This window comes from Lonchura striata, chromosome 12 (genome assembly GCF_046129695.1).
Source record: "Lonchura striata isolate bLonStr1 chromosome 12, bLonStr1.mat, whole genome shotgun sequence".
Taxonomy (NCBI): domain Eukaryota; kingdom Metazoa; phylum Chordata; class Aves; order Passeriformes; family Estrildidae; genus Lonchura; species Lonchura striata.
In genome coordinates this window covers 10,655,814-10,674,053 of record NC_134614.1, presented here as the reverse complement: position 1 = coordinate 10,674,053, position 18,240 = coordinate 10,655,814, and the positions used below count along the sequence as shown (strand labels likewise).

General features: G+C 38.0%; 1 protein-coding gene across 12 annotated transcripts in view; it reads right to left on the bottom strand.

The window, feature by feature from the left end:
• CACNA1D (calcium voltage-gated channel subunit alpha1 D) overlaps positions 1-18,240 on the bottom strand; it is a 167,715-nt gene that overhangs the window by 134,197 nt on the left and 15,278 nt on the right. The window lies entirely within an intron of this gene.

Below are 18,240 nucleotides of genomic sequence, written 5' to 3'. Positions count from 1 at the left end.
CTCACATGCAAAATATTCTGTCAATTTTACAGTAGTCCATGACTAAACCAGGATTATATAATTGCATTCCTGGCTTGCAAAACCATAAACAAACAAAAGCCCAAAAACAACAGCAACACAACAAACAGAAAACACAGGTAAAAGAGTACATTCCACTGAGAGCAATCTAAACTGCTGCAACAGCTGCTTTCAACTGCTCAAACTTCCCTAAGAAATGCTTATATGCTGTGTAGAAATACAATTATTTCCTTACTACTATTTTTTTTTTTCTATCACAGGCTTATTTTTTCTTTTAAGTTCTTCCTAATTCCTTCTTTGGACTTCTATATCAGACAGAGCATTAACTGAGCTGATAGACCTGGCCAAAATAGAAGACAGAAAGGGACCACTTGCTTTTCAAGTCACAATGATGAGTCATTTGGGTTTTTATAATTCATAGTTGTATGTAGGAATATGATTTCAGAAGATTTGGTAAAATATAAAGTTGTAATACTTTCATATACAAGTTTAGTGTCATACATAAGTGAACTCGTTTGAGGTACAATTCACTTCCTTAAAAAGATAGTCTGACCAAAAGGTTAAAGAAGAACAAATTAAAATTACAGAAAAAAAGTGTTCTGCCAGTGAATCACTATGCCAGGCTGCTATGACACTCCTTCCACTCTAATCAACTTTCCTTTTAATGTGATTTGTGTAATTGTACAGAACTTTATAAGCAGAGTCTGTAACAAGTGCTCAAAGCCCCCACTTCCCAGCTCCTGAGAAGATACAGCATGTGAGAATGCATAAACCACAACCATTTCAACATTAATATCTTTGTCCATAGTCAGCAGACATTGTATGGATCACATTACTTGAACACAAGTTATTCAAGATGATTCATTCCTTCTTCTGATACAGAAATTCCAATAGAGACTTCTAAATATAGGTACCCAGTAGTTTCCAAGTCATTTTGGAATACACTTAAATTTGAACTAGAGCTACTGGCATAAACAGACCTAGCATATTTATTTGGCAATAACTACAGTAGTAGTTATAACCCCTTTTTATTGAGCTACCTATTCCAGTTGAACAAAACAATTACTTGGTTTGTTTTTTATTAAAAATAACCATGTGTTATTTTAATATACATTATTATTTTAATAATTTTAACATTAATCTATTTGCTTATACTAACTAAAAAAAAAAAAAACAGTATCTCACAATTCTTCAGCAATATACAGCAGGTTCAATGAGTATACTGACAAATTTTCCACCAGCCTTAAAACATTTCAGTATTTTCACCCCTTACTACTGCAATAGCATGGAAATCTTCTATGGAGGGGAATCATAGCCCTGGTAAGGTCATAGAACACAAATTAGGGAACTGTGTCTATAAACACTAGCTACTACATTTTTATTCAAACTGTGTGATTCTTAAAATTTTAGTTTTTTTCAGTACTCGGTATGCAGTCATACACACCACACACACACATGCACACAGATTTCCTCTTTCTTCCTGCAAAGTTTCAGAATTTCCACATTTTTGTGCTCTTGATTAATCTGGTGCAGTAAGATGGACTTTTATTAGTGATCAACTTTGCCATTATTCTTGCTAGAGAAAAGACACTACTTCTGAGAATGGACTTAGGAAGCAGTGTCCTCCCAAGCTCATCTCCTTTTTCTCTCTGTGACATCAAAATAAGACTGAGTTCAGACAAGAACCACTCCTAGTCAAGACATAGCTGGATAAGGAACAGGATTAAATAATTTACTTGCTTGAAGAAAGAAATCTTGTACCTTCATCTCATTTATGAGAATTTTCACAGCACAGCCCTTACACTGTGTATGTACAACACATTTCATAAGGACAAACCAGAATATTTGATCCTGCAAATAATCATGACAGCAGTCCACAGATGAGAGAACATTTATTTTGTCTTGGGTGTAGCGCTTCTACTCCGTGTGTACATCCAAACCTCTGACATTAACAAAGAAGTAAATAAAACCTGATAAATTAAACAATTGCACCTAAGAACCCTATTTTATTTCTCATCTTAATTTCCTGTATTCTGACTTCTGTTAGAGAACTGAAAATTCATCCTGTTTGAGCAGCAAACACCAAAATTGCTGTTTTCTGTAATTTTATGTGCATTTTAGTTTCTTTATAAGAAGAATAATCTGATTATCACATTTTAAAACTATGACTGGTCACAATTTTAATTTAGAAAGTTATTGCAGCAACACTGGGAAGCTATAGAGTTATTCAAGAATAACACACCTGCTTTGAAATTAACTCTATATTCAAGTAAGGAACCTGAAATAATCGAAGACTCAACTCTTATATTAATCTCCAGACTTCTCTGAAGCATTCAAGGTTTTGCCTTAAAACTGTCAGGACAGACACCTGCACCAGATGTTAGCCACCAGCTGTGCAAGGATCTCCTGGTTACTCTGAAACATGTATTGAAAGTGAGAATAGGTAGGCTGAAAATGTCAGATTTCATTGTATTAGCAGTTGGCTCCCAGTTACTATTTAAATAGTTAACTAGGAAGTTTTAATCATTGCATTTGCACTGCTGTGGCTCTCCCTCAGAGAGCCCCAACAGCCTGCATTTGGCTGTGAAGATATTCCTGCAAACCTGAGGAAACAGGACAAAGATAAAGGGCAAGAAATAGGATTATCTTCTGCAAGCTACATTTGCTGAGGGTCACTCTCCAATCAGCCTCCACACACAGACACTCCTGTATCATCACAGCATCAGTGTGTCAGTACAAAGCACTGCTCCTTTTTTCCTGCTGTAGTGAACTGTCCCCAGAGGCACAGACCCCAAAACACGAGCAGTGTTATCACCTGCCATGTCCCACAGCACACAGTGCAGGGTACAGCCTCCCTGCATTGCTTCTAAACTTCTCTTTGCAGTTCATGTGCAAGCACTGCACTTCTCATGTGGAACTCCTAGTAGAAAAGGAGTTTATGTAACATGGTAGAAGGTTGTACATTTGCAAACCCAGGAAAAACTGAAAGTGTTTGTAAGCATGTGCTCCTCAGAGCATGCACAGCCCTCACTAGCCCCAAACAGTTTCTGATAAATGAGAGTTTTGGGAAAGCATCTGCTGCCAAAGTAACTCACACAGTTCTCACAACCACCTCTTTGGAAGAATACTTTGGAAGCTATACGGGTTTGCAAACACCAAAATAATTTAAATTACCCTTTTGATTGCAATCCATTCTCATATACCAACTTCTCAGGATTACTTTGACTTCTCTGTCACATCACAAAGACAATTTCAGCCCTTTAAACACAGTATTGCCAATGACAGGGCACAGGCTCTGTACCCAGTGTGCAGGGTCTGGAACAAAACTTGTCTATCATCTGATGCTTTCCTTCCACTTGGTTTAGCTCTAACAACTGTTTCTAACAGCAGGGAGCCATGCCTGGTTTGGAGTGGGACAAATCAATTTGAGGGTAATGGAGAGCAAGGAACATAACTGATGTCAAAATACAGTGTATGTGTGGTGTTTTTACACAGCTTGCAGAGCACTGAGGAAAGAGCAGGATCTAAAAGTACAAGCAAACTTGTAAAAATGATTCCCCAAGCAGATCCTAGAAGGAAAAGCAGCCATCAGCCAGCCCCTGGCTCACACAGGTAACACCAAGTAAGCCTGAGCTCTGCAGTCCCAGGGGAGAACTGCCCTGCCTGGCCAGTCAGCCAAAGTTTCAGCAGCACAAACACACAGAAAGTGCCCAAATCTTGACACCCCCAGTACCTCAGTATCCACATTGCAAATGTAATAAAATATTTACCTAGCACAGAGGGACATGAAGAGCAATCAATAAGATCCAACTACACAAGGTATTTGAAAGATCCCTGGTAACACATTCCAGCTCTGTACACCCTGCTTACACTCCAGGAGTGAGCTCATGTCCTGTGGGCACACACCTCCATTCTCCAGGCACTGCTGCAGCACACCAGCAAAGCTTACAGCTCTCCAGGGCATGGGGAAAAGGTTGCTGTGGCCAGATCAACTGGTAGTGTTTCAGAGTCTGTGCCTTGCTACCTAATAAAGAGCACTGCTAGAGCTCTTTTGTTTACCAAAAAAGCAAACTGGAGTTGCTTTTGATTACCAAAACCACTCTAACAAGAAATGTTACTGCTACTACACCATTTAGATGCAAGATCTGACAAGAAACAGATTATTATTCAATAACTTAAGGTCATATGTGCCTCCTGTAATTACAAATTAACATTTTAATTAAGCATAAGACTCATGTCCTATTTTTTCCTAAACCTGTTTAATTAAGTACACCATGACAATGAAAAAGTTCTTATTTACCACTAAATCACTTAGAATTTTGTTAGACCAAACCAAAGACTAGTGACAGTTTCTCATGAGGAAGGACAATTTATTTTCTTGTGCTTTTCAGAGAAGATACAAGGCACATTCATTTCTGGTACAGTATTACTAGCAATGCTTTCACTGGTACAGAAACATCTTATAGGTTTTCTTTCCTCCAGAAGCATCAGCAAAACAAGACCAGCAAAGTACATTTTTTGTGTGATTTGCTTTGGCCACAGCTTTGCTGCATCAGCAAAATGTCACTAAAACAAGACAAGAACAAGAACAGCAACTGTTGATCCCATCCCCTTCCTGCTGCACACGAGGCCCCACTCACACTGCTCACATTATACCTCTATAGCCAAGTAAAGAATCTGAGATCACCTAAGAGTCAGCTGTTCTATTAATTTATGCATTTCTCTGAAGCAAATCAAGGTTATTGCCTTAAAACTGCCAGGACAGACACCTGCACCACATGTTTGCCACCAGCTGTGCAAGGATCTCCTGGGTACCCTGAAACCTGTACCTCCTGTTCACCCTTAGCTCTCTGATGCCATCTAAGCCCTCCCAAGTGCTCCTCTGCAATGCCCAATGCTGTCACCTTTGTGATAGAATCTTTGTGAGCACAGATCTCTATTCCCAAGGCCCACACTACAAGGGAGAGAAAGTTATCCCGATGATCAAAGACATCCAACTCACCAGAAGTGTGCCTGCCAACACCTTTTATGTTTTATGATCAGACTGGAGTACTAGGAGCTCTTAGATCTCAGAGAGTAGTAAAACCAACGTGCAAATTCACCTAAGGAGACTACAAACAGCAGTTTTTTCTAATCAGGCACGTCAGTGATAGTGGTGGCAAACACAGCTCACAAAACACGTTAGAGACAGAAAAGCTTCCCCCTGCTCTTTGCTAAGGATACAGGAGATCATAATACCATTACTGACCTCGACCTCTGACAATGTCAACAGAGAGCAGATGCTCTGTTACTGGCAGAGCACTCTGCTCTTGGAGGTAACAGCAGCTTGACACAACATGCTTTAAATGACATCTACACGTGTCACATGCAAGTATGCAGGCTGTCATAGGCATTTGTCAGCTTACCTTTAAAAATATCAAAATGAAGAAGCTGCTCCTAACTGAAAACTTCACATGTTAAATAATACAGAAATAAAATAAAATAAAGCCCAAAAAGGAGACCTGAACTCACTTTATTGCATGTATGCTTCAAGTATTTTTCACTACATAATAAGTTAAATTCAATAATTAAATCATCTGTGTGCATCGGGTCTTGTGTTAGTGGGGGGAAAAGACACTATTTTTCAGCTGCTATGTTTATTTTTTTTAGTCTTCCCAAAGCCAGGACTAAATTCAGATATAATTCTAGAACTGCAGAATTATAGTCACAATCAGTATAACTAAAATAAGAACTTGGCAACATGTCTCTTCATGCCTTGCATGGCATTAAAGGTACCATCTGTGCTCTTAACAAATTGATAATAATGTCTTGTTACCAAATGTTGTATGCTCATGTATGTATTAAGGCTTCCACTCTAAAAATGCATTGAAGCATAAAAAGAGACATTAATTCTGAATTACCTGAACTAGTACAATTAACATTTTGGCCATGTGCTAATGTAAGTACCATTTATCCACAAAACAAACAGCCCACAGAGGGCAAAACAAAACCAAGCAAGAAAACCCAGGTTTCCCATCCCAGAATTTTAGTTATTTTTCTTTACTCATTCTGAAATTGCATCACTCCACAGTTGAAGGACCAGCATTTAAATGCCAGTGTAAATGTATTGGAAGACTGTAGATTGCAATCCATCGTGTGAAATTTCATGCGAGTCCCTTGCTCAAATACTTCTGCCTGCTTTGGTCCAGTCCCTGCTGCTGTGAGATGACAAAGCTCTCAACCCCTCTCCCCTCCTGTGCTTCCAGCAAAAGGAGGGAGATTCTGGTTGTAGAATCCCTCACATAGGGGAAAAACTGCCAATTTTGTATGTCAAACTTGGAAATGAAACTGTGGGCAAACATCTGGACCCAGCTGAAGAGCAGAAAGAACCCCATTCACTTTATTCTCAGCTGTTCATCACTGCTTAGTTTAGAAAAAGAAGTGAGGCTTATTATTAACACTATTTCAATTAACTCACTTTGAAACATGAGGATAGGGAAAAACCATAGTGACAGCTCTGGGAGATAGGAGAATAAATTCCCTCCAGCAGGGAGGAGGAGACAAGATCTAATGATGAATCGGTTTCTAACATAATTCAATACATTTTTAAAACTACTTATAACATTTCATATGTATAATTAAATTTGACTTCAAATCTGAACAGCAGTCTTAACAGGTTTCTAAAACCTCTTCATGAGTTTATACAAAAGACATTGTCCCAACTCTGCCAATGTTATTCTACTTCTCCAGCTAAAGGTCACGTTAAATTTTAGAAGCATTGGATTTCAGAAAAAGAAGTAAGTCCTTCCATAAGGCAGGTCTTCTGAATATGCAATCATAAATGCTTTATGTAACACTTGTATTTATAATATATATGATGCAAATAAGTCCTAGCCTTTTCAACAATTCTGAATGTTTTGGAAATGTTTAGGGTTTTCCAAAATGTAATAGCTTTTTTTCTTTCTGTGCTTTCCTCCTCAGCCCCAGAACAATTGAGTCGAGTCAATATATGGTCACTTAGTTTGCCAAAATCAAAAGAGGAAGCCAGGAATTCAATAAGTAGTCCTCCTCACTGCTAATCAAAATCCTTCCACATCCCTGGTTTCTCAGCTATGAAACTCTTCAGATTTCATTCCTGAATCATCCATGTATGGAAATTTTACTGGTATAACATCAATTTACTCTCCTGAAGGGTTCCCCTCCTTCCTTGCTGTTCAAGTAACTTCACATCAACCAGTGAAGTCAGAAGAGTCACTTCACTATCACCATAAAGGCTTAGAAGCACAAATGTGATATTTATACAAAGTTACCAAATCCATGCAGGCACATCTGGGCCCTTTAAATGTAATTACAATGGTAAATAAAGCCAACACCAACAAAGACTTAATTCAGACAAGATGAAAATATTTTTGTACCTAGACATCTCATTAATAAATTCCTAGTTTATGTGACTACAAATGGAATCAAGCCAGGTCTTAACTTCAAAAGAAGCAACCTCTTGTCATACCAAAGTAACAAAGTTTATACAAGAACATAGTTACTTCCCACTACATGCCATGTTCCAGATTAATACTTAAATACTATCAATATTAAGATCTCTGCTGTGCTTTTCAACACTACTCATTAAAAACATTTTCATTGCAACAGCATCATGAACTGGGACATTGCCCAGGAACTGAACAGAATATCCAAGCTTATTAAATACTTGACTTTCAAACCCAAGAATATTAAACACAGTTCTCACCAAGTATCCAGGCACAAATTTAGCTTTAGTAAGAATGTTAGGTTGGGAGCAATACATTCAGCTTGCTCTGAATTCATTCACAAATAATTGTGTCAGCCTCACCTCTATCACCCCTAAATTCCTTATCGCCCATTTATAGGCTCTGTCCTCTGTTCTGCAAGGAAACCTCATGTGGATCATTTTTAATCATTTTTAATGTCCTTGAGGCTGTGCACATGAGATTCCCCGGCTGTACAGGCAGTAGAATTCTCCTGCTGGTCCTTCTTAGTCCCAGCCTCCCCTTTGCCAGAAGAATCACTCTCCAGAGAAACAAAAGGGCTCCCATTCTCACAGCTTTGTTGCATTAGCAAGTGAGCTGCTTTTTCAGCCAAACAATCATTACTAGATTCAAATTCAAGGAGTAGCATAATTTATATAAATACCACCAACCAGGAAGAAATCAAATATCAAACAATAGCTAGAAAATGCTAGTGAGTAAAACAAAAACTGGACCTCTAAGTTACATGTACACAAATTCACCTTACGTGGCACAGCTCAGCACTTGAAATCAACAATTACATGATTGTGAAATCCTAGAAGTCCAAAAGCAAATTCAACACTATAATCAGAAGGCATTTACTCGAGTCTGGCAGTATTATTAATAAAAAACAGACAAAATGATACAACACCATCATGTGCATTGTCTCTACTGTCAATAAATTATCCACATTTCACTATCTTTCTATCCCCCCCTAACTGCAGGTTCAGATATTGAAACCCACTGAAAACTTGCATGTTATTGACACATCAACTGTTGAAAGGTGAGGAACCACACCCTTATCACAGCTGGACAGCTGAAACCAGCTTGCAAATTGAAGACTATACCACTAAGACAGAAATTAATATTTCAAATATGCATTTACTAGTGATTTTTTAAATCCTTAATCATATAATTTTAGAATGGACTGCAACATAAAAGCACTTGCTTTATGAACTTCCAGCCATGAGCTCCCTTTTGCAAATTACTAAACTTCATGTTGAATTCAACATATTATTGTCCTAATTTGCTGTATGTATGTAGTCATTATCTAAACTATGAAAAATAAATTATTATATCACAACACATTTTTGCCTAAGAATATTCCATAAAGCAATTGAAGTAGCAGGCAAGCTCCCTGACATTAGTGTTGATTAAAGGTTGTATTAAAAATCTTATTTTAGAAAAAGACCCAAAGAAAGAATCACAGAACACATATAAGTATCTTGACATTTTATAACCCAGCCTTTAACAGATTTTGACACCACAAAACAGACATCTGGCTATAGAAACTTGATATTTCTTTACAAGCTATGCTGAAAATCTTCATATGGGCCAAAGTTCTGACCCAAGCTAAAATTTTAAAAGTGTTCTGGTCCAAAGAAAAAAAGTTTTGAGACTACAATTTCAGATAAATGAATTCTATATTCACCATGGGATTTAGTGCCTATGACCTTAATACTAAATCCACACAAAGCATCCACTAAGGACTTGGCTATTTCCTTCCCCCTCTGCACCCCAGACAAAAGTGGTTCATGCACAGAGTTTGAGTCCAAGCTCACTGTCCAAAACAAGGGATAAAGTGACATTATGGTAGCTGAGAATAACACTAAAAAACTGCTGCCTTATTCTTCCAGATGTAGTCAGCACAGTTGAAACAGATAACTAATGCTAATGAGACAAACTAAACCTTCTACACTTTTATGGAAGGACAGGCAACAAAGCAGGACTTTTCCTCAGCATCAAAGGGTGCTCTCTAAAGATTTTTGAAGTATTTAGCAAAGAAAGTGTTCAGCAGTGAAAGCAACCCAGAGCGTGCCTCTCCCAGCTGTTGTCTCCATCTGAAGATAAAAAAAGGTACAGCTGACTGATGAGCTAAATGAAAAAGCTTTTCTCACAAGTACAAAAACTATTACAGACAACAGCCTTCAGCACAGAACAACTTTCTACTTCAAAAAAAGAGGATGAGTTGTACTGTATAAAATTACAGTATCAACTTCAAAAGTTGAACTAACCTGCATTTTAGAGGCTGACAGAAAACAAAAACACAGACTAGAAATATAGAATTGCTATCAAACACACTAATTTATATGACTGAAAAATGGTGTACAACTTCCAGAATATATTTCCTCATTTTCCTGCACCTCCGCAGAATCATAGAATGGTTTGGGTTGGAAGAGGCCTTTAAGACCATTTAGTTCCAACCTTCCTGCCACAATTTCACTGTTTCTGGTCAAAATGAGGTCCCATCATTAACAGTGCATTGTGCTGTAAAGGTTTTTGATGGCTGTTTTGCAAAGTGTTTATCTCAGCAAGCATCACCATCACTGTAGACTGCCAGCACAAATGCAGCAAGCATCTATGGTTCCCTTAGACCTCATTTAACAGCTGAGCCCAATCTTCTTACCCCCACAAGAGGAGGACATGAGGTGATGCTGAAGGAGAACACAACACTATCAGGCTCCCAGCTTGCTCACCCATGTCCAGGTGGAAGCCTGTGCCCTGTGTAGAACAGGAGAACCATGAGCAGCTGCTCCCAGCCTGCCCCATGGGGAGCTCCTTTTGGGGCCTTTCCCAGAGAGACTCCCAAGAGAGCAACTGAAACCTGTAGGCATCCTGCATAGAGACCTCCTTTTAATATTACTGTGCCAAAGTCCTGCACCCTGACAGTGTGGGCACAGCAAACAGACCCAGGGAGCTCCCTGACCCTGTCCTGACTCCTAAGAGACGCATTTAGAAATGTAAATTTACAGGAAAAGCCACAAAGCCCAGCTGAGAGAATCTCTGACAGAGACTCCTCACTGAGCTGCTGACCTTAACAAGCAATGGAGCTGCTCATGAGATGGCTCCTGACTTAGGAATCTGCACCACTTGGAGACAGTCTCCTTTGGGAACTCATGGAAGTTCTTATCAGTGATCCAAAAGCATCTAATGGAAAAAGAAATTCCTGTAACATAGCTTCATCTTTACTGTACTGATTACTACATACTTCAGCAGCAGCAGCTAAAGAGGGCTCTTTTCAAGAGAGTAGAATAATCTCCCACTTAAAATTTGAGTTGCATTAAACAATTAAGGCAAGAGAAAGAATGCATGGAGTGTGCATCAACTGCCAAAAATAATCTCACCATTTTAGCTCCTAAAAGTTTGAGTGGAAGACTTTAAAGTTAACAATTTTACAAAGGCATGCTCTCAGATGACTGAGAAAGGCAGCTGCAAAAAAGCAGGGAACCTGGATAACAAACAAGAGATAGAAGCAATTAACTGAAAGGTTCTGCATAACAGAGAAATCTCGGAAGAAATAAATATGCAGTCCACTCATTCTTAGCATCTAGGAGACCTGAAGGCTAACATAACTGCTGGATAAGCCAGGAGAAGACCTTGAGTGGAGTCATCTGTATTCACTAAGTGGAAAATGCCTCTTTTCATATCTTGGCTGATATTTATTAAAACCAATCCAACACTGCAGACAGACAACATTTGGGCCAAAGGCCAAAAGAAGGTACTGATAATGAAGGCTGCTCCCCAGAGGAATTTCCATTCCTCCTTACTGAAGTGCTCCTACCAGCAAATGTAGCATCATCATAATGAAAAACATGCCTGAACACAATCACAAACCTCTTCTGATGAGTAATTATAAAGATTCTATCAATTTACACCTCCTAAAGAGACTTTAGTCAATCCCACTGGAAAACAGAAGTGTGATGCTATTGTTGTCATCATCATCTCTTACAGGACTGGGGAAAAAAGAGCTTCATGAATTAGGGCTGAAATACTGTCCATTTCCTGCCTTCAGGACTTCTACAAAGATTTTTCTTTTTAGGAAATACAGAACAAGGAGAACTTTCCAAACAAAACAAGCAACCACATTTTGGCACTGTGTAATTTCAACTGAACTTGCTTTCTGCTGTTTAAGTACAATGTCTTATTTTCTCCTAGGTACTTCCATGCTCACTTAGTTGACTAATTCACCATTCACCAGGTATTGAAGACAGCATAACAGTTGATTATGTGGCTGCTGCCTATTGTTGACCTATGTTAGCTCAACTATGTTTTCCTCCTACTTCAGCTGGAATCAGCAGCTTCTTTCACCATCTTTCAACACTAAGAAGGCTATATTTTTTTTATATATATACATGTTAACTCAGTAGTCCGGTAAAAGAAATTTGTTTTCAAGAAAACTATAAATCAGTCATTTAAGATACAAAATTAACACTAAAATCTTGGGACAAGAAAATAAAGCAAGAGATAGTTGTGTCCAGCACACATTTTAATTTGAGAAAATTGTTCGGATATTCTGTAGTTTACTTCATCACTACTGGTTGCCTTCTTCACAGAAAACACTAGAGAATGTGAAAAAGTTTATGGTGGCATGATACAGAATATAATTCTATTTAATAACACAAACTAGAAAGGTATTTATAATACTGTGATACTTTAATGAGAACTACTGCATGCAACCATAAGCAGCAGAGTTCTGAGCCAGCATTATGTAATGTGTTATTGCCAATATGTACAGAAATTTTATTGAAATTTCTGCAGATAAGCTGATTTACCTGAAGTCATTACTAGAATCTGTCCTACACCTGCTAGCTTTAACTTCTACCAAAGAAATGACTCAGAAGTGCTGTGATGAAATGTTTGAATCCAAATGAGAAACCTGTGGCACTGTAACATGTGAAATGCACAGCTGACACAGCCTTAAATGATGTTTTAAGTTCCACATGCATATTCTGTTTACTTGTGGTACAAAAGCAGATATATTATTATCACAGCTGCTACACTTCTACAAAATGCACCTTTCTTACCAACCTTTCCATTATACAAGAAACACCCCTACAATTCAGAATCTCAGCAGAACAGAACATGAGATGTTGGGGGCTAGTTGTAGTATCCGAAATGTAACTTAAATTGGAGGCGTAGCTGAGGAAGGAAAATGAGATTGGTATAGGGACCAAAATTGCTGCTGGTTTCTGCTTAACACCTGACAAAGAAAAATTTGACTGCTTTGAACTTCAAAGTTTATCTCCCAAAATAAGCATTACAATAAACAGGAAAACACTATTGAATACAGATTTTAAAAGGCATCTGCTAACAGAAAATATTCCATCAAAAATAGTATCTGATCCTGAATAAATAGACATGATAGCAACAAATAGTATCTATCCAGTACACACTAAATGAGACTAGAAATGTTTGACAGGCACGAAAAAAGCCCAACAACATTCTGGTAACCCAGATCACTACTTGGGTAAATACTGGGTCAGACTCAATCTGATGCAATACTCCAGTGTGACACAGTGTACATGACAGCATCAGATCATCTTTCCAAGCAATCAACCATTGTGTCATGATGTTTTCTGATTCAAAACATTATTTCTAAACAACACCTTCACTGCAATCACTACATTCTAAACTTTTACTTCCTGACGGAAAAGAAAAATATCTACTACAGTGATGTAAAATGATAAAATAGCTTGTTAAAGGAGAAAGAAACAAAAAAAATGCAGATTAGTTTGAGACTGCTCCACATCGGGGTTTTTTATAAGCAAGATGTTAGAATATTTGTAGCTGCTGAAGCATCTTTAGAATAAAAATTATAACAAGTAAGAACAATGACCAGATTATGCTCTCTCAAAACATTTAAACAAATTATGGAGTGAATTATTAGAGTGTGATGTGAACTGCCTCATCTAAAACCACTGAACACAAAGGCCCTACCTATACCTGGAACTTCTTGAGCTGAGGATTACTGGGTCCAGTACTGGGCATTTCTTTTGCTCCCTAGACATCCTCTATGGGCCAGTGTTTGAGCCAGGATCAAGGGGCTGATCCTAAAGGATCAGCTGCCATAATTTGCTGCTCCTACACCAAGGAAAACCTTGATAAAACAAGAGTTCCTTCTGGCATGCCTGAGTTAATTTTGAGGCACAGATAAATCTTGACATTTAGATTCCAAATAATTACACTGCTTAAGTTATTGATAAAAATAACCTTCTGCATCTTCTCAGAGGTATGAATGCTTTTCAAATTTACATAAAACCCATGTATGCTGACTGGAAATCTACAGCTCAGAACAAACACATTGCTCTGTTTTAGGCATACATACACACGCAGAGTATTGTAAAATAGAAAAAAACTGAGTGCTTTGCTTGTCCCCTTTGGAAGGTCTGTGTCTGCCCAAGCTGAAAAGGTCTCCAATCCCTATGCACAATTAGGACAGCAGAATACAGGCCAGATTTAGCCCTCCAAACAAAGAATTTCTAAGCATGTCTTTGATTTTTATTTTTTTTCCCTGTGATTTATCCAACAATGAAGGTCACTGCAAACCACAGAGTGCACATTTTACTGCTTATTACAGCTTATACAAAACCACAGCTAGCAACTCAAAGCCAAAATATGTGCCATTTTTCTCAACTCATGCAGACCATGCTTGTATAGATATAGCACCAAATTATCAAGTAATCATTGCCTGTGGCAGCATCCAACTATTCCTGAAGTTGTGGGAAACCATTCACCAATTTTAACATCTTTCAAAGTGTTGTTATTTTCATCATCAAAATATCACTGCTTATAAAAATCTTTTAGTATGGGAATAAAAACTGAATTGGGAAAAGCTTTAGAATAAAATGTGCCAGAATCCAGCTATTTTAGTAGAGTGAAGATACACGCAACACATGGCTAACTTACAAATGAGGGAATCAATTCTCATAAATGTTTATCAACCTAACAGCTACTGACAGAGTAAATTCCATGATGAAGTCATGACATTTATAAAAAAATTAACCCACTCTGATTTTTGCCTCTGACTTTTTTTTTACAAATTTGCTGTAACATGTACTTATTTACAGGCTTCCAAAGATGAGTGAATTCTTCAATTAATTTCTGGGAACCACAGCCTTTTGTCTTCAACATTTAGCCTCAAGAAAGAGATCACTAGATGCAAGAAAAAGTATCCATGATGGAATTAATACTACATATGTGAATATACTAAGTTAAATAAGCTGCTTCTGATTTGAAAACAGGTTCAGTCCTTCAATTACAAAGCCAGGTACTTAGAAAGGTAGGTTCTGTATATGATAGCAACACTCTAGGCTTGGCTTAAAAAAAAAAAAAAAACAACTACAATCCCTTGAGACTCTACATCCTACTCAGAGTTATAACAATTCTAACATTTAATTAATTACAATCTGAAAGTTGAAAACTTCTTTGCTCCCTGGGAGTCAAGTATTTTCATGTGACAATAAGACCACAGCAGTTTATCACTTATTAGCTAAGTCATGATATTTTTAGTGTTCATGGTTAACACCTCTAATCTGAAAGTAAAATGTATTCACTTAAAATATGAGCAGCCATGAAAAAGTGGCATTAAGATGATTCACCCTGCAATTGGGGTTGCCTCAGAGCACTACCTAGTCATTTCTAATCAATTCAATACATGAAGAGAAATAAATATAAATCAGTCTTTGCATAAGGACACACAATTTTAGGATAAAAAGATCCATTTTGTCTTCTAGACAGAATGAAAATGATAAGCCCTTTTAACTTCCCTTACTAAGTCAAGATAAAGGCCTCTAATTAGCCCTTTTTTAATTTTCAGAGAAATAAATATTCCACCACAAACTCAAATTTGTAGAGCAACATTCAAATCCAAGGATTCAACTTCAAGGATTTTCTTTCATTCCAGTAAGACTTCAATATGCACTAAGCATAACTGAAGTCACAGCAAGTAAAAGCAAGGCAGCATGTGCAGTTTTGCAACTCTTTTCTAAAATACACTGTCAGAGCTTGATGGGGAAAATCTTGAACTGGTTTTGTGAACAGTAAACCATAGACTTGAAGCTCACAGACTTTACTACTCATGGTTACTCCTCCAAAGTTTTAGAGGAGAAAGGACAAGATATGTTGCTATACCCTAAGATTTCCCTCTCTTCAGGCAGTGCAAGGGGGTTCCAAATTGTGCAGTGCAGGAATAGCTGATGTTCCAGGGTCCCCCTGCTCTGCACTGACCCTGCACTGGAGTGTCTGGCACTCTGAATGCTGCCTGTCAGCTGGGGAAATGCTCCTGCAGACAAATGTAAGCCCATGCATCTGCCCTTGCCCAAGACACCAAAGTATCTCTATTATTAGTGACCTCTCTAATAGGTTAGCAAGGAGCAGACATCAGCATCCTACTCTGTAATTACAGAGACTCTAAGTGGGCACACAGTGACTGTGGAGAGACACCCAAATCCTTTAAGTTCATTGATAGCTGGTGAGGTTACCTTTCAGTTCATATCACTCAAGATCTAGCTCTCAGAAGAACAGATAAGCTTCCTTCTATTTATCAAGGTTAAAAAGTATATTATTATGTGAAAACATAAACTTAGGACTTCCAGTACCAGCTTTCCTCCCATGAAAAAAAAAGGTGGCAGAAGGAAATGAATAAACAACTCAGTGTTAGTTAGTACCTGGACCTCTGGCACCTTAATTTGTCCTTCACACTTGCCAGGGACTTAGTCTGAGATTACTGGTTAATAATAGCCATACATTCAAACACAAACTCTTTAAAATTTCATATGGGTAACAAGAGTCTGATACAAAATACTTTTGTGTTTTGTGGAATAAAATGGATACGCCCACTTGCATTTTAATAGTCTGAAGATTTAAGTAAGATTTCTGTTCACACTTTTAATTCCCCATTCTGCAAAAATGTTGTTTACACAGCTGGTTGAAAAATTTCATAATCTCTTCTAAAGAATAAATCCTCTTCGCATGACAAAAATCTATCTCCCAAAAAAAAAAATCTGAACTTCAAAGATCCCAAATCCAAAGACTGAATTACCTACATACAAACTTTCTTTACTAGAAGTGAAATTTTTGACTAGGAACATTAGAAGTTTTGTACTTCTGTAAAAGCAAATTCAGCACTATTTCATTATTTCATAGTTGTGAAATACAACAGTGAAGTATTTCATGGCTTTAGTAGTATTCTACAAAGCAATACACCAAAGAATACAGCATTATTTATTCTCCATCCCTACAAGTGCTTAAGGACAGGTTGGATGGGGCTCTGGGCAACCTGATCTACTGCAAAGGGCATTGGGACTAGATCATCTTTAAGGTGCTTCCAACCAAAGCCAAGATTGTGATTCTATCTTTTTATTGCTAAGTGATAAAATACAGAATTCTGAAGACAGAATCTTGCAATTCAAAAACACCTTCAGTGGTACCATTCCCACCAGCTGGACAGCTCCCATAATTTTGAACACTCAAATTATCACCCTGTCTTTTGTCATGAGCAATTTCTGCTGGATGGGGTGTGGCCTGCTTTGGCTTCATTGACAGATCACCTGTTCAAGGAATCACTGAACTTCCCAACTTAATACTGAGAGGTGCTTTTGCCACCAATATAGCAAATAGAGGCTTAACATTAGCATTTCCAGATACATGGCATGAAACACTGCCTGGAAGCTTGCTGTATCTTCTGAGACATCTAACATTAACTCCCCCAAATTTCCTGTCCTACTGCTGTTTACCTAAATGTCACTGCTTCTGCTGTATCACTATGGGAACAGTGGCTGTTCCTTCTGTTCCCATATAGCCACTACCAATCACTTTTTCTTCACCAAAATTTGCTGCCAAAACACTCTACATACTCAAATGTAAAATATAGCCTTTAACAACAAAATTCTCCAGAAAGCATTCACCAGAACATCAGCCAAACCATTTCCAGATAAAGTATCTGTTTTAAGAGAATTCCCTAGATATCATTCCACTGTCTATACAAATCCTATTTACCATATCTGAACCCTTCACAGCCTCAAAGTTACTTTTCCTTTCGACAACCTTTTAAAGCAGAAAGCTATTTTATAAGCAGGAAACTGAAATTCTAAAAGGATAAATATCTTGTCCAAGAATACCAAGAACTCCACAGCAAACTAAAACATTCAATGCTCATCCCTGAATTTCTTGGCTAATGTCTTACCTATGTTCTCTTACCCTTTCCCTTATGGCACCAAACTAGTTTTCTTTCTTAGCCCACATAGTTCAGTGCTCATTTTAAAGAAAACAACCTATTCAGTAAGCATGAAAATTAATAAAGCCTGATCCCTTCAGCATGCCATCGTTTGAGTTTTGGGATGACAAGTGGCCTACCGGTGGGGGAAAGAGGGAGCACAAAGTTCCTCTCCCTGTTCTCAAAAATCATGTAAAAATAACTTGGAAATGTTTGTTTCTGCTTTATTTGGTTGAAATCAGATGCTCTCAGAAGCTGAAGCTAAATCAGCAGCCCATGCCTTTTTCATCCACACAGGTACACACTCTGGGCCATGCAGTGTTTAGGGAAAACAAGAGATGTGAGAAGCAGTCCCACAACAGGAGACAAAGTCCTTTAGTAAAGTCTAACCCGTGCTGCCAGGCCAGGTCTGTGCATGCTCAGTCTGCTTGGGCTCAACCTGCATTACCTGTGGGTGCTAAGACTGCAAAGCCTCCAGCAAGTTCCCAA